General features: G+C 33.8%; 2 long non-coding RNA genes across 2 annotated transcripts; both read right to left on the reverse strand.

The window, feature by feature from the left end:
• Window positions 1–7,445: 7,445 nt before the first annotated feature.
• Window positions 7,446–11,433, reverse strand: LOC130591325 (uncharacterized). Its single transcript, XR_008969224.1, has 3 exons — window positions 11,363–11,433; window positions 10,171–10,283; window positions 7,446–8,087 (listed from the first exon to the last, which is right to left on the reverse strand). It is a non-coding gene; the product is annotated as an uncharacterized LOC130591325 (long non-coding RNA).
• A 98-nt stretch (window positions 11,434–11,531) lies between these two features.
• Window positions 11,532–13,658, reverse strand: LOC125497327 (uncharacterized). The gene is made up of 3 exons (XR_007273960.2): window positions 13,221–13,658; window positions 13,057–13,131; window positions 11,532–11,618 (listed from the first exon to the last, which is right to left on the reverse strand). It is a non-coding gene; the product is annotated as an uncharacterized LOC125497327 (long non-coding RNA).
• Window positions 13,659–18,530: the final 4,872 nt, after the last annotated feature.

Here is an 18,530-nt window from a genome sequence, read left to right on the forward strand (position 1 = left end):
CAAGTCAGTTATGTGTCGAGTTTCAGAAAATTGGAGGTACTAGAAGAAGGCGGTGTTGAAGAATTGTTGGGTTCTTTGCCAGTTCAACCCTCAATCTATGATGTAATTAGGGAGGGTCAATCAAAGGATGAAAAGTTAGAAAAGATTCGAGAGAAGATCCAGGATGGTCAGTTATCAGATTTCCAGATAGTCGTGATGGAAGTATTCGGTTCAAGGCGAGGTGGTGTATACCAAGTAATAGCGAAGAGTTGAAGCGAAAATTAATTGAAGAAGCTCATAGCTCACCTTATTCATTATACCCAGGTGGTGATAAGTTGTATAAGGACATGAAGAAAACGTTCTGGTGGCCAAACATGAAGCGACATGTAGCAGAGTTCGTGGCTAAGTGTATCACATGCCAAAAGGTCAAGTTTGAGCACAAGAGGCCGTAAGGGAAGGTTCAACCTCTGGATATTCCGAGTTGGAAATGAGATTCTATATCAATGGATTTTGTGTCTGCATTACCAAGAACTAAGGCTGAAAATGATACAATTTGGGTAGTGGTAGATCGTTTAACTAAATCTGCAACTTTCACACCTATGAAGAATACTTAGTCGATGGATCAATTGGCTAAAGAATATGTGAAGTGGATGGTGAGATATCATGGTGTGCCTAAGGATATTGTTTCCGATCCTGATTCATGATTCTTGTCCAGCTTTTGGCAGAGTTTGTAGAAGGCTTTGGGTACTAATTTGTTAATGAGTACAACTTTTCATCCGACTACAGATGGGCAAAAAGAACACAATTCAGACTTCAGAAGATATGTTGCGATCTTGTGTTATGGAGTATCAGGGTTCGTGGGAGGATTTCTTGGATTTAATAGATTTTTCCTACAACAACAGTCATCATCCAAGTATTCGTATGGCTCCGTTTGAGGCTTTGTATGGTCGGAAGTGTAGAAGTCCAGTCTGCTGGAATGATATTAGTGAAACTGTTGTGCTTGGACCCGAGTTCCTCGAAAAGATGGTGAAGCAGGTGAAAGTGATTCAAGAAAAGATCAAAGCAACTCAAGATCGGCAAAAGAGTTATGCTGATTTGAAGCGAAGGGATGATGATTTTCAGGTTGGGAGAAGGTATTGTTGAAAATATCTCTAATGAAAGGGGTGATACAATTTGTGAAGAAGGGGAAGTTAAGCCCAAAGTATTGGGCCCTATGAGTTGTTAAAGAAGATCGAAAAAGTGGCATATAAGTTGGATTTGCCAAATGATTTAAGTCGAGTCCATGATGTTATCCATATATCTCAGTCAAGGAAGTATATATTCCGGATGTGTCTCATGTGCTGCAACCTGAGACCATTGAATTAGATGATACTTTGACTTACGAGGAAAGACTTGTAAGAATCCTTGATAGTAAAGTTAGAAGTACTCGGACTAAGGATGTAAGATTAGTCAAAGTTTCATGGTCAAACCATCAGATTGATGAAGCAACATGGGAAGTTAAAGCGGATATGCGCAAGAAATATCCGGCATTGTTTTTCGAGGTTAGTTATCGAGTTACGGGGTCGTAACTCCTTTTCAGGGGGGTAGAATGCAATAGAATTTTGCGCTTTATTGTAGTTATTGCATTTTAGGATATTATGCATTTTAGACATGAGCATTCTGAGTCATAAACTGCGATTTTGAATTTTAATCCGTTTTTGGAAAGTGATTATGACTTTTTATCTTTAGTTTCGAGGTCGAAACTTCTTTTAAGAGGGGTAAACCATAATACCCCATATTTTTAGTATTTATTTAAATAATTAAATATTTATTTTCCAAAATAAATATTTGAAGCAAAGGGTATTTTAGTATTTTATGTTTTAATTATTTTGGCGGGAATATGGTGCCAAAATTGGATTTGTTAAGCTTTTGGTATTAAATCCTAGTAAAAAAATTTCAGAAAACCAAATTTTTTTTTTTTTATGGGCCATATATTCCTACGGGATTTATGGTGATTGGAGGGAGTTTTGTTTTCCTATAACTTCCAAATTTATGATGGAGGTACAAATCTTGGTTTAATCTCCTAATTTATGGTGAAGGTTACAAACTATTTAATTTTTGAAATTAAGTACTACTATTCTACTCCTATAAATACCCCATACCTTAAGCCATCTTTTCCCACAAAAACTTTGAAGAATCCATATTCTCTTACTTAAAGTTCTTCTTTTCTTCCTATCTATTCTATTTTATATTTCTTATTATTCAAGTTTCAATTTTCTTTGGTTTAAGAAAAATATTTTCATATTTGTTACTCAAAAATATTATGTTCATGATAGGTCATTCATGTCTAAATTCATGATTTAAGTTCATGTGGTAAATTGACTTATTGGTTGGTTATGAGAAAGCTCAAGTATAAGAACTAGTGAAGATACTAGTATACTTTTGTGCAAGATCAAGGTACGTTATGTAGCTAGATCTTTTGAAATATGATTTTATGTGAAGTTGTTTATTGATTTAATGGTTGAATTGGTTTAAAAATTTGGTTTGAATGTTACAATATTTTATTATTCACTCTTGGAAGTGAAAAGAAGGAATGATTTTATCAATCATTTTTATATAGAGTTTGTTATCCTTTTTGGAAATTAAATATTTTTACAAGGAAAGGTTGATTGGTTTTTATGAACTTTGAATGTTCAAAAAGTTGTTTTGAGGAAAGGAGGTTTATTCATGACTTACAAGTCATATTATTATTATTTCCGCATTAATATCAAGAGATTCAAAGTCCACTTGATGGCAATTATAGTTACCCCTTGATATAGCTTCGTGATGGGATGACTAGCTTGAGAGGGTGTGCACACTTAGTAAAATAGAAGGGAGATAAGAAGAGGAAATGTTTTCAGAATTATTTTTAATCCAAATGGTTTGGAAAGAGTTTGTTCTTAAAAGGTTATTCTTGAATTATTATTCAAGTGTTTGGAAAGAGTTTGTTCTTAAAAGGTTATTCTTGAATTATTATTCAAGTGTTTGGAAAGACTTTGTTCTTAAAAGGTTATTCTTGAATTATTATTAAGTGTTTGAAAATAGTTAATTCTTAAAGAGTTATTCTTGAAATTTTGGTGATGAAGTTTTCGAAACGAAAAATTGTTACGAACTAACAAATGTGTTACTTATCTAGTACATTTCGTACTCAGTTTTATACTGACGCGTATTTCCTTTTTCCTATTTGGCTTTTCCCTGTTTACCTTTTTGTAAGCAGATTTGCAGGTGAATTTTGAATGTGCATGGGAGCATACTAGGAAGAGGATCTTCACCTAGATTAGAGTGTTTCATTTATTTTGAGTTTTGAGACAATATTTCCTTTTATTAATAAAGAAGTATTATTATTTTTGGTTAAAGTCTTCCGCCGCAAGTTATCTTGGTTAGTTAGTAGTTGGATGCCGAAAGCGTGTTAGTCACGTGGCGGTAATACTCCTGAATTACTCAAATATTATTTGTTAAATTATTTATTTAAAAGTGAGTAATTTGGGGGTGTTACAATAACAATAGCCGGAGGCCTATCCCTTCCTCGCGATGGCCTTTCGTCATCTACCGTATCCTCTACTCGAACTTTAAAGCTTCTGTTTCTAGCTACAATGGATGAGTGACAATCAATCATTGTTGCGTCCCCCCACATATGGTGCCAAATGTTACGTAGAGCTTTACTCGTGAATATATAGCTATTCCACAACAGGCTCTTCAAATGGAGACTTGTGCAACAATGCCCTAATCAAAAGATCCCAAACCTCAGCTTCGTTCCCGGACTTGCAAAAAGGGACCCACCCGGGAGGTTTGGGTGCTAGTTTCCCCTCCAAAACATAAGTCAGGTATCATGAGTAATAAGGGAAATATTAGAGAGAGAAAATTATGAAAGAGTAACAGTACGCTGCTTTGAAAAAACGTACATTTCTCCTGATCTCAAGGACTACTTATAGTGTTTGGAGTAAATACTGCACCTTGAGGTGACCCTAATTTAAGAGCACCTGATTGGCTAAGCAATGGAAACATGACACGTGATAGACAATGATTGGAGGGTACACATCATCCAATCTTGCATATGCAGGTGTCTTTTTCGGGCTTTGGGCCTAAGTACAAGCCAGGCCAAAAAGGTTGGGCTCGTATTTCCCTAAATTGGGATTTGTACGTCAACAATCTCCTGTTGGCCCTATACTTTCAGTAGCTGGTAAGGTAAGGCAGACAGTGACTGGAGGGTACACATCATCCAATCTTATGCAGGTGTCTTTTTCGGGCTCTAGGCCTAAGTACAAGCTAGAAAGGTGGGCTGGTACTTCCCTAAATTGGGATTTGTACTTCAACAATCTCCTTTTGCCCCTATACTTTTAGTAGCAGGTAAGGGACACGTGGTCGCTCCTGATGAATCCACGTGTTCCACTGAGAGCCGTCGATTTTTAGGCTACAACAAGTATCAGAAACATAATTAGCATTTAATAAACACTTTTAAAATATGGCTATTACATACTATCACCCTTATTAAAAGTTTTATCCTCAAACTTGGAAAACCAAAAATTTCAAACTCGTAAGATATCAGGCATCCAACCTCAATTCCACCATCAACTTTGTACCTTCACTTCAACTCAAAATCATAATCGACGAGCAAAGAAAACAAAAGGGGCAAAAAATTTCAACTTAGGATTTCAGTCATCTCATTGCAGAGATCTTGTTTGAAATTCATTTATTTAATCAAATCATACAATATTCTGAACATACACAAGGCATTACTACTTCACATAAATGGAATCATATAGCATACGCAAAAGCGCAAATACTTATATACTCAAGCTTCAACATTCCTAATTTATGATCATCGATTCTTAACCAGTAATAACCCAAATCGATTTCAAACTATCCAAGAATCTTTTGCCCTCGCTAAGTAGCCAACTAGGCATACGTTCGCAAGGTTGTTCTAATACCATCTTTAAACAACCCACTCTTCCGAGCTATTAGTGAAACACAATCAACAACCATAAACTAAAATTTAACTCTTAATTAAATAAAATCGCAGAGAAAAAATATCCATAAATACACCAATAATTAAACTAAATTCCCAAAGTGATATAAAATGAAAATATCAATAGCTATTCTCCAATAAACTAACTAGATACAAACTTAATCCATAATCTACGACGACATCATAATCTCACTCCACTTCCTATTCCGAGCTCACAACACTAAACCTGCAAATTCAAGGAAGAAACACAAATAAATTTAATGAGTGGAAAGCTCGTAACCTTTACTTCAGTCCGTTATAAATATTTTATTTCAAATCATTTCTTTTCATTTCATCGATGGCATAGCTCATTCTCTTAAACAAATCAGTGATAAGTATAGGATTTGGACAAACGCCGTCTCCAAAGTTCATATGGAGCGTAGCCGACCATATCAGGTCAAAAGAGTAACCTTCTTCCACCCATACCTTGCACTCTTTCTATTTTCAGTTCATAAATTAGGCCAGCAAAACAGTTGTGTATTCATATTATCCAATAACATTTCCACAATCAACACATTCATAACTATGGCCATAGTCGAACTTACTTATCAAAAATTGAACATAGAGATCCACACAGAAGGGTATGAGTAATATATTTTTTTACTGAACATGAAAGTTACCTGAACCACAATCCAATCCAACAACACAATTTCCTTCATAACTCCGACTGATACTCCACTCCAAAATCATCCTCCAACAATCAACTCACAACAGTAACGATAATCAATAATCAATCTTAAGCTAATCTAAACTAGAAAACATAAACATAACCAATTACGAATTTAGAAATCCTCCACTTAACATCTAAATTTTCTTAATCCTCAATTCACAAGCATGATTCTATATTATCAAACTAAATAAAACCATAACTTAGCTCACAATCATATTAAACTAACAAAAACAAATTTCCAAACCATTTTGTAGATGAGCTTGATCTGATTCAATGAGGCTTCAATACCCAAACTAATAAACTACAAACTGAATTTATTTTGCGAAGAAATCAAGGAGAAACTTAGGTGCTATTAAAACTGATAACAACAACCACATCATCAACAACACAACACCAACAACAAGAACTATCATTCAAAGCATGTTTGCTTTAAGTGGTTTCAAGTCAATCAAAACTAACTCTTACATAAACATAAAAAAATCATTTAAACAAGATACTTTTTTGGCCACTAGTTGTTGGCCCGTGCGCTAGCGCGCACGGTCCCCCAAGGTAGCAAAATTTAATTATTAAAATTTAAGGAAATTTCAATTGGTAACTTTATAATTTTTCGGTTTCCCAATGATAACCCCTGTAGTTTTCAAATTCCCAAACATGACTTTGTATTCTTGTTGAGTTCCCAAACGTGACCTTTTCCGTTAAATTTCCGTCATATCTAATCGTTAATTCAATAAATCATATCGAAATGTTTGTGGAATTCAAATTGAGGGGCATCTAATTCTTTTGCAAATTTCGATCTCAAATTTGACTCATAAAGGGCTAAATTGACCCCCAAAATCTTGATCGGGCTATTTTTTTTGCTCACAAAATAATGCACGTAAAAGCGAAAAATTTGTGAAACGCAAATTATTTTGAAAAAAATGGCTCTGTCAAGGTTTAGGGGGGTCATTTGAGCTCTTTTTGGGTCAAATTTGAGGTCGGGATTTGCAAAAAAATGATCAATTCGCCTCAATTTGCAACCAATAAATATCTCAATTTGCATGCATTGGTTTAACAGTTAGATTTATCGGAAAAAGTCATAATTGAGAATCAACAAGAGTACAAGGTCATTTTTGGGAATCTGAAAATCACAGGATCACCATTGGAAAACCGAAAAACTACAAGGTTACAAATGGGAATTCCCTAAAATTTATAGTGTTATTATTTTGGACAGAATATCTTAATTATTTTAGTTAATGTAATATTTCCCTCATTCTTTAATAATTGCAACATGTAGCGATTGCGCATAGCACATATGCATATAAGCCTTGTTAGTGCAAGCCCCCTAAGGTAGCAAAAATGGTGGTGAATAACTAAATGCAAGTATTAGCAAAATTGATTTAAGCAAACCAAAGCATGGACTTGGTAATTAGGAAGATAAAGTAATTAGATAGCATAGCATAAATTCATATAACTCTTGTCAGTGCAAGCTATTTTTTGGTTACAAAACACGTGCAGGATTGTTCGCATCATCTAAAATGTCCTTGAGTCATTGTTATATCTGTTGCAAAAACTCAATTACGCCTATTAGCAAAAGAGATTAGTTCATATTATGTGATGATTAACTATAAGGGCATACTGTTGACATGTACCATTAGACTTTACAGCAAAATAATAAGCAAAGGGTCTCTTGGTGGGTGATGTAGTAGCATCATTGCTAGGTTCGTAGCATCATTTCTAGGCTTCGTAACATCTTCGGTGATAAGTGCGGTCCCTCAAGGGGTAAAATCCATCCCATCTCACCCCCCCATGTTGAAAAAAGCTTTTCATACATAATCGATGATCTACCCACTTGAAATAGATATAAATAAATAATGAAATCGAGCTCATAAATAAAATATATTTTCTCTAATTCTTGTAGGTATATTATCCACTGAATCAATTTTACATTCTCATAAATCAAATAATGAATAACGTGATGGCGAAAACCAAGAGAAAAGAAGAGCTAACAGAATCTGTCATCTAGAAGTACCATCTAGTAATGCTTACAACAACAAGAGATATTACATATTGTTTTGCCAAAAAAATTAACCTATTTCAATCCAACACTTAAACTTAGCTGCCACTCTCCTCTTCCACCAGGGGAAAAAAAATGAAAAAAAAAAAAGCATCTAAAATGAAGTTCGATCGAGCCGAATCTACAATAGCAATTTACTTTATTTTTCATATAAATTTTTTCTCAATGTATATACAATAGCAAAAAAGGTTCTTGAATGACATTTACGCAACGAAAAATAGGAAGAACATCTGAAATACAATCAATACAAAGAATATCTTGATCATCAGCCACTGTTTGAGGATATACTGCTAAGATACCTGGTCAACTGGTTCTGCGCCCCTTCAACATTTGCAAGAGTATCCTCCATGTTCTCATCAATCCTGCAGTAGTGCCAAATCTAGTTTAGATCACAAATCAAGTTCACAATAGAGATGCATGTCAACTTTGTCAATAACTGCTTACGAAAAATGCACACAACATATAATGGTATACGTAGTGTATTAATGGCGTCTATTATGTCCTTTCAGGGCTAAATGGCCAAGGACTTTAATTTTTATAAAGAGAGTGCAATTATGCTGGCTGCCGGCTGGCTTAGCACGGAATTATGTTTCCCCTAAAGATCACATGTCACTTGAAAAGGTGTTCTCTTAAGGTTGCTCTTGCATAAAAAAAATCCAACTACACGAAAGGAGAAGAACAAAATTTGGTCGCCTTTCGAGCCACTCATGCCTGGAGTTACTTTTATTGAATATGGAAATTCAGAAGCTGCCAGAGAACTGAACTGAGTGGTAAAGTGGCTGCTGTTTTTGTTGAACCTGTTCAAGGTAAAGCCGACATATATAGTGCCACCAAGGAATTCCTGCAGTCACTGTGTGCTGCTTGTGATGAAGCTGGATTGCTCTTAGTATATGATGAGGTAAGAAGTTATCGTGTTCTGAATTCTGATTCATACACATTATACAATCGCTCAAATTCTTTTAAAATAGGTCTTGTGCTGACTGTTGATGTGCTTCAATATGGTATGTTTCTTGTTTCCTTACCTCTGACCACCAGCTGTTTTTATCTACTCTTCCAGGATCTTAATTGATGTTTGCTATACTACGGAGAGATGCTTAGATTAGACTACCAGAGTTTTGTTTTGCGCCAGGTTGCTGAAATAGTGTGTTCTTGCTTTAGTCAGATGCCTAGTCATGTCTTGTGGCTCATTATCTCCAAGTTCATTGATGAGGAATGGAAATGATGATGCTAGTAAAAGGTTTGAGCAGGGTATTACTGTGGGTTATTGGTGATAAACAATTAAAGAGGGCCCCTGTCCTGGTATGAGTTGCACCGTGACATTCGCAACCTCTTCTATAGCAAACAAACACCAGCTTGGTATTGGGTTGAATGAAAAGGCGTGGGCTGCATTCTAGAATTGAATGCTAGTCTAGACTTCTCCCTACAACAAACCCCGTAATTCCTCGTGCATTTGATGAAAAGTTCATTTCTGATCCTTTCCTACTATGGTCAAGCTTGGAGAGCACAGCTACAAGCTCACAAAGGCCATCATTTTACCTGCAAATAACCATCATTTTAGCCCCCCCTCCCCTCTTCTCACCCCAGCACACACAGAATTTTTTTGTTTCCTTATAACATTGACCACATTAATATTCTACCATAACATTAATGCATAGTATACTACATTGTACGTATGGAGTATTAAAAACTAAATTAATAGAAAATGTTTGAACAAAAATATTCTTTTCTAATATCTTATGTGTCACGTCATGATCCACGGCCTACGGGTGAGATTTTGACTAAATTTGTCAAATTAGTGGTGAATTTTACAATGGATACAATTAATGGGACAAAATTGCTACCCTTAAAGTTAAGGGGGGCTACTTTAACAAACAATGAGACTTAAGGGAAATCTGCCACAAATGCCACATTTTTGGCTAATCAATGTCACAACATGTAATTTTTCTTACATAGTGGTTGTTATGACTTCATGGCTGGAAAAGAATGCAACTACACAATTCCTAATATTGACATTCTCTATACAAGTACATTAGTGGAAAAGAACGAAATTTGGTTCATATTATCAACCACATTGCAAAAACAAATTTTACATTAATTGAGACTTATATATTATCGTCACCTCAATTAATTCCTCAAATGTAACCAAATTCCAATCTTATCTCAACAAGACAAAGCAACATGTGATGTATGAGCTGTTGGAAGTATGACTTTTAGACACTCTAAATCAAACATTAAGATCTGCTATATAAAAGCTACAGTAGAAGCATTCCTCACTTTTTAATGGGTATTTATTTGGATTTAGTTGTCAAGTTATCGGGTCCAAATTACATTATCAACGTGACAATTAATTCGGAACGAAGCGAGTATCTACAGATAGGACTCACTTGTAGATCTATGGAAAGAGGGACATCAGTTTCTTCCATATTATTCGAAATTAAAACTTACCCCATCTCCAAATCGTCGTATTCATCGTCCGTCATCAGATATCTTGGAAGCTTGTTCTCACAAAACCCTAAAGAGGTTCCATCCAAGTGAAGAGAAAAATCTGTAAATTATGTCTGCAAAAAAAAAGTCACGAATTAATTGTATTTTTAGAAGATAAAGCAACACATACAAAGCCAGGGCAAAAAAGCAATTTTAAAACACCACAAGATTACTACTAATAGTACATAAAATCAATAACAAAAGGTCTAAAATAATTAATTCAAGCCAGAAATGGAATAGCCTAGTTTTAATCACAATAACTGGAAATTAAAATTCTTGCCTTAGATTATGGAGTTTGGTAACTTTGTTCCAGGTATAGCTTTGATTCATTTGAATTGAATTGAATTCATATATTGTTTCAATTTTGGCTGATTATGAGAATTGTAATCCTTGTCATAGAAAATTAGGAAGAGTTCTATTATCAAATTTCTCAATGTATTTAGTGACAACTTACCAATGAAAAACATCAACCATCAACAACATAGTTAAAAACGCAGCAACAACAACACATCAACAATAATCAAATTTGCAACAAAAACTACAACAGTAACACACAACCCAAACCCATCCCAAAATAATAGCAACAAATGACCCTACAAAAGTTCGAAAGAAAAGCAACCAATAAATCACTATAATATCAACTAAACCACCAAAATTAGCTAAACAAATAAATTCCAGGACACATCCATGAACACATATATGGTATACATGAATTCAAGCAAGAACATTCCAATACATTTATGAAATAAAAAATTCAGCCACCAATTATCAAAACTGAATATTCGGAAACTGAAAATTTAGATACTTGAAGCCTAGGTAGGTGAACTCAGAAAATGAAACCCCAAAAGCCATTAATTAAGTCACATGTAATTAAAGAATTAGGAAGAGAGAATAACATCAAGAGGTAGACAAGTATTGCGGCGGAAATTTGGTGTGGATTTTTCTCTGTCCATAGAGATAATATCACCTAGTAGAGAGAGAAAGTGAAAGGAGGAGGATGAAGATGGAGGGTTCAAAGGAAAACTGGAAGGAAAGAGAAAGAAAAGAAGCAGTGGAAACGTGGAGGGGCAAAGTACTTATAAGACTAACCAATGAACATTTAAGGCTTACAATTTTAAGGCTTACAAAAATACAAACTACTTATAAGACTAACCAACAATTTACGAGGTCGAGGCTGATGAACCATGTCCGAGAAGGCAGACTGATAAGGCAGCCATTTTATGGCTGCCTTATCAGTGGAAACGTGGAGGGGTAAAGTACTTATAAGACTAACCAATGAACATTTAAGGCTTACAAAAATACAAACTACTTATAAGACTAACCAACAATTTACGAGGTCGAGGCTGATGAACCATGTCCGAGAAGGCAGACTGATAAGGCAGCCATTTTATGGACTGCAGTTGCTCACCCTAGAAGCCAAATACATAAAGTAATTAATAGCATAAATCAGCTAAGAAACAAAATGATATAAAATTAAGCAAAGCAATTGTGGAACAAGATTCCAGTAAGAAAAGGAGTCCACATGTAATAGCATTCCATTACTATTAGCCCTTTCTATTACGTAGCAGACGTTCTCCCTTAGTTATCATGTATCATGTATACAGTTGGGAAACTATCTAAAAAAATTTCTATCCTGCAATGTCAACAATCAGTCTTTTGAGTCTTGAATCTGAGCACCATGCCTCCACAGAAAATAACCGATGCAGTACAAACTTAAAAAGTGGATGTTGACCTTCATTTTTTAAACATAGTGTTCGAGTTGATTTGTTTATGCACTCTGTTTCATTTTAAGAAATTATTCCTACTTCATTTTCTAGACGAAAACCTTTATTTGCTCAAATAAACCGAAGCACTCCAAGCTTTAAACTTGGTTTCACTTCAAAAGTCAAAGCTACGAGGTCCCTGTTGGGTTTCAGATCTGATACAAGATGGCAATTCAAAATTTGAGGGGAATAATAAAGCAAAATTCTAGAGACACCGCAATAACATAAACATCACTCAATGCATGGTTATAGTTAATGGTAGAAGGTCCCTGTTACTGTTAGTTTCTTGGCGACTTCTTCTCTTTCTTGTTCAGATACATAATGCTTTCTCTTCAACGAGAACAGGTTCTGTTGCTTTCTAATTACTGGTTCATTAGTTGCTAAAACAGCAAAAACCTCCTTTTCTAGTGAGAGTTATGAGCAAAAAGCATGCAATCAATTCTCTAAGGTCCTTAATCATACTTTTTTTTTTCATTATTATTATATAGTGTATAGGCTCTATCTTCTGATTGATGATCAGACCAAAGAGCTAAAGGTCATAAGCTTAATGTATCACAATCTACATCATTGTTTTCACAATAAGACAACTACAATATCTTGAAACGGGGGTAATTTCATCATCTCATCATTGTCAACCCCAGATATGAATGCGTAAAGAGATCATACAAGCCATACACAAAAGGAATCTGGTTAGGATAAAGCAAGAAAGGTTGAAGGCGACATAAATCAAGGGAACAAACAATAGCAGATCCACAAGAGACATGGGATTGTCTGAGTTTAGCATCCCACCTTGAATTTTAACTAAAGAAATAAAGTGTTCAATTGACGAAATCAACCAAGACTATAACAAGATCGACAAATTCGTAGTCGAATTGATGACATCGAAACCTCAAAACTCAAGACTGGAACAACGAAAACCCTAAAATAGCAGGTTACCTAATATGTCTTTCATTTTTAGTATGCAGAAGAGAAACTCTAGAAGTATATAAAAAGAAAACTCATTTATCATGTTTACTAAAATAAAAACATCTTATTTCCTAGGGAAAAAATCTCTTTACATTACCAAAACAAAAGCTAATCTTACCCATAGTATAGTTGTGAATACATATGTGTGCCATGTGCTTTCTTCAAGGCCCAACTCAAATCCAGGCAAGAAATGCTTTATTGGCCTAAAAATTGAATCAGAAGATCTGAAAAACAAACACACAATTCTCCTAGTCATGCCATTTTGAAGCGAATTCTCCTAACCTGTAACAAATTAGCGAATCCCACCCACTTCGTCATTCATAATTTGGCATTCCTGTAGACGTAGCATGTCGTGGAAATCGTATATTCTTTGCCCATCTCTAACAAATTGGCAAACTCCATCCATTTTCTCTCCTCATCTATTGACTCCTTTTTGGAGAAATCACATATAAGTTACTGATGAACATGTGTAATCTCGTATTATCAAGGGAATGTCAATGATGAACATGTAGTTGGAACTTTTAGGTGATTTCCGTAACATTTTTCCACGATCGAAATCTCCTATCGAAAAGTCCCTCCTTGGGATTCAATCATCCATCTGTCAAAGACTTTTTAAAGACAAAGAAATCGAGTTCTACCATAATGTAGTAGTTGTCGAGGGCAAAAGTTCAAGTAGCTAATCTTACGCCCAACCAACAATGTTAAGCAAGAAGATTCATGCTTAACACACTTAGCTTGGACATCAATGATATATTACAGCTCTACAAACTTAAAATCGAATAGATAATTTAAAGTCAACAAGATGATTCTCTCGAGATGCACAACTATAATGATACTATTGTTAATGAGGAAATTGATCATTTCAAGCCTAATGGTTTATGCTTACCATTTACTGACTATAAGATTTGATTATCTATTTTCACCCAAATTATAAAATATGATAGACATAAAAAAAAATCTGATTCAATTAAATTGATTCAAGGTGTATCTAAGATCATAACAAATCCAGAAAAAAGACTAAAAGTTACCTATAGCATCATGGGTAATTCCTAATAAAGGGAGTTCAAATTTACCAAAACATGGACATCAACCAAAACACGAGATGCAACACTTGGATAGCAATACAACACAAGATAGCAAACAGCAGTACATCATAAGATTTTTTTTATTGAATGAGATAGCAAACCAAAACATCAATACAAAACAAATCAGTTTAATTAAATCAGATTTTTTTTACATCAATAAAACATGAGATAGCAATACAACACAAGATAGCAAACAACAGCAAAAAAGGAAAAATTAGAGCAAAATTGAAAAAAAAATGGAATAAATTTGAGTAATACCTGAGCCAATGAATTCCACGAACACTTGGATGATTGAAAATATCGAATCACTGGTAATTTTCTAAAAATTGATTAAAATAAACTGAAAATTGAAATACCCAATTGAATTTTAGAGTAAAGTTCAGGAAGAACCACTGTTCAGTCGCTGAGTTAGAGAGAAGGAGAAGTGCCTTAAGAGAAACATTAATCTACACTAAAAAAAAAATCTGCAACAACTCTTCAAATAACTAAATAATTTACACCAAAATTAAGACTTTATTAAAAAATAACAACCATCCATAAACAAAATCACCAAACCCTAGAAAACCCAAAAGACAAAACACCAAGAAAATGAAAATTAAGGGTGAAAAATTGTAGAATTACCTGCAAAGAAGCGAGCTGGGACTCAAGGGAATCAAAAGTGTAGCAAATGTTCAAAAGGGCTTCTAAATATCATCTGTTTCTTCAGCAGTTTCTGTAGAAGAAGGAGAGCTAGTTGAATCTCTACTAATTTGAGCTCCTTCAAGATGAGATTGAATTGGAGTTTTTGTTTTGTGAACGTAATTGGCGATTTTGTAGCGCAATATAGGAGGCGCTGATAGGAAATGAAGAGAGGAGAAAGAAAAGGAAGGAATGAGATCAGAAATGAAGAGGAGAGAAGAGAGAGAAAAAATGGCGAGGACAGAGACGAAGAAGATTTGAGAGAGAATGGAGGGTTCAGAGGAAAATCGGAAGAAAAGAAAACACGTGGCAAAGGGAGGGTAAAGGGCAGAAATGGCAATGCACTGTTACTAAGGAACAGTAGCTTGAACTCCCCACTTTTTAATGGGTAATGGATAAAAATATTAAGCTTGAAGTATAACACTAAAAATTTATTTAATAAGTTTATAAATTAGCAATTGATTATCTAAAACTATAAATTTTGACAAATATTAGATATTTATGTTTATATTGTATAATATATTGCACATATATTATTGTACATATATCAACTTTATATTGAAGGTTTAACAATCACATACACGCTGAACAAAGGCTCATTTGCACACAATTATATTTGACAATATCAATTTTGCATAAAGCATGTCAATTGTCAGACAAAGGTTCATTCTCGCACATTTACATTTGTCAATAATGGTAGTCCATATTGCTTGCAAACTTTTGACAAGCATGTTGACTCTAGATTACATCATAAGACACTATTGTATTAGTGCATAAAATTAATATTAAGACCAAAATCAAGTGGGAGAATTCTTCATGTAAATTTACGAGCACATGTTTCATTGATTTATTAATTTTTCTTAATAAAAAAAATTCTCACATAAAAACGAAAAAAAATCTGACTGAAAGGAGAAAATTGAAAAAGAAAAAACATATACTTCCTTCTCCACTGAAATTTTAGCAGATAATCTTGAACATTATCCACCGTCAATATCACAGCGACAATTCCTTCTTTTACACTAAGCAAAGTAAGTTTTTATTATTATTGGAAATTAAAATATAGTGAATAATCACTTGTGGAAAAATAAGGAAGGGTTGCGCTAAAAAAGGCTCTTAAGACTGCATATTTTGACACCAACCCTTTCCACAGCAACCCTTCACTTTTTAAGTAGGGCTGCACTTTTCAAACGCAGCCCTTCCCAACGAAGGGCTGCGTTTTTAACAACAAACGCAGTCCTTCATGCTTAAAAGGGCTGCGTTTTTAGTCCAAAAACGCAGCCCTTTTGGACCCCAAAAAAATAAAATAAAAAATTATTTTTTTGCATTTTTTATGTCAAATTGACACAAAATCAATTCCAAACTGATAAAATTATAACAAAATCACAAAAATAGATATCCAGCCAGATATATATTATCGCAAAAACAGATGAATATATTATAAACAGTAAATATTATAAGTAAACAAATAAATTACAAAAAGAAAAATTAAAATGATAAAGACTAAATCTTGACAAATCATATATTGAACTTTAGATTACAACAGCAATAAATCATATAATAAATTTACAACCTTAAAAAAGAAATTTCATCTAAACTAAAAAATGAAAATATATTAAATCTTGAAATAAAAATCGAAAACTTTTAATTCCTTCAACTTCTTGACCTACACAGAAGAAGAATCAACCATTGTTAGAACAAGCAAATTACAAGACACAGTTGAATAAAGTTGGCCGACACTTCTAGTTCATCTCATCCACATACAATGTGAGTAATGATAATACTTTCAAAACTTTGTACTCCTTAAATCTATGATTGGAAAAAACCAGATCTACCTTCACCCCAAACAAAAACGAAAAAAAACAGATCTAATTGCTGAAATTGCTGAAACGAGAAAAGATAAAAAATATTAGAATCCTAATTCAAAATGAGCACTAAGCCGATTTAAATCATCGCATCTGATAACGAGAAAATGAAATTAAAATCAAAACACTAACAAGCGAAGTTCACGAGGAAATCTCTAGCAAGACCACCGCCAAACTCGTCAGAGGCGACAAACAAAGGCCGAAATAATGATGGCGGCGAGAGACTGATGAAGAAGAACGGTCGAGTCTTCGATATGAACATGTCGAGGAAATAGAAATCTCGAGGAGGAGTTCTCGATCTGAACGGCCGACGAAGAAGCACGGTTGATGAAGAAGAAATCTTAAGGAGGAGAGAGAAATGAGTGGAGAGGAGCGACGATATTCAAGAGAGAAATAAGAATATGAGTGAAGGGAGAAGAGAGAGACAGGTGAATGCCGTTATGAGAGAGGAGAGAGAGAATGAGATTGTGAAAGACGAGAGAGATTGAGAGAATGAGGGAGGGAGGGAGTGAGAAATAAACCCTAGTGCGCTTCTTTTAAGCCCAATGCGCTTCTTTTCAAAATAAAAAAAAGCCCGTAAAGGGTTGCGCTTGTCCCAAAAAACGCAGCCCTTCATTTAAAAGGGTTGCATTTGACTAAAAACACATCCCTTCTAACTATAAAAGGGCTGCGTTTTTTAGTCAAGCGCAACCCTTTTTGTAAAGGACTGCGGTTTTCTTTAAAATCGCAGCCCTACAAGAAAGAAGGGCTTACGCAGCCCTTCCAGCGCAGTCCTTCCTTTTTTTTTCCCTAGTGAATGTTAAATTAATTAGGTTAGAAACTACCCGTTCTTTGAGAGTCTGAGACGAACAATTGCTGCAAAATATAGAGTTTTATAATCGAGGTGGAAATTATTGCTAATTTGAAGTTGAAAGGACGAATTAATCATCCAAGTTTTATTACTTACACTACTAATAATATCACATTTATCGATGCCTCCTTTCCAACATATTATTATGAGCTTCTTCTTCAAGTAATTGTCTCCTTTTCTTTAAAGGTAAAAAAACTCGTATGAATCTAGTGCACACTAATTAGTGGGGTATTCAGTAGATGTTAGTAAGGTTTTAATGATTACAAAATTTACTAATTTTTCTTTTTCTATTCTCAGATTCCCTTGCCTTTTCAATTTTTCTCCCATAAGTGCTTCATTTTCTCTCTCTTCAAGTTCTTACTCTGTTTTTCAGTTTTTGTGATATTGTTAATTGTACAGTTCAACCAGTTATAGAAAATTAGGATAATATCGTCAGTTTCGATCTAGTGTGTTTGTGTGTGGTATAGTGTGTTTCTTTGTGCTATAGTATGTTTATTTGTGATAGTCTTTCTTTGTACTATAGTGTATTTGCTTGTGATATAATGTATTTCTTTTTTATATAATGTATCTGTTTGCGATATAGTGTGTTTATGTGTATTATAGTTGATTGTGCAATTGAACCTGTTATAGAAGATTAGGATATATAATATTGTCAGCTGTGATATAGTGTGTTTATCTATGTTATAGTGTTTTTTTTTTTTCCGCGAGATCTATCTATAGTGTTTTTTTGTGATAGTGTTTCTTTGCGTGATGGTGTATTTGTTTGTGATATAGCGTATTTGTAATTGTCGTATATTATGTATCTGATATTGTATTTTATTGGGCTCGAATATGAATATTTTTATATTGTCCTGTTTGCAATGTATTTATTTATTTAATTTTATGATATTATTATTATTATTATTATTATTATTATTATTATTATTATTATTATTATTATTATTATTATTATTATTATTATTATTATTTTATTATTATTATATTATTATTATTATATTATTATTATTATTATTATTATTATTATTATTATTATTATTATTTATTATTATATATTATTATTATTATTATTATTATTATTATTATTATTATTATTATTATTATTATTATTATTATTATT

This window comes from Beta vulgaris, chromosome 5 (genome assembly GCF_026745355.1).
Source record: "Beta vulgaris subsp. vulgaris cultivar EL10 chromosome 5, EL10.2, whole genome shotgun sequence".
Taxonomy (NCBI): Eukaryota; Viridiplantae; Streptophyta; class Magnoliopsida; order Caryophyllales; family Amaranthaceae; genus Beta; species Beta vulgaris.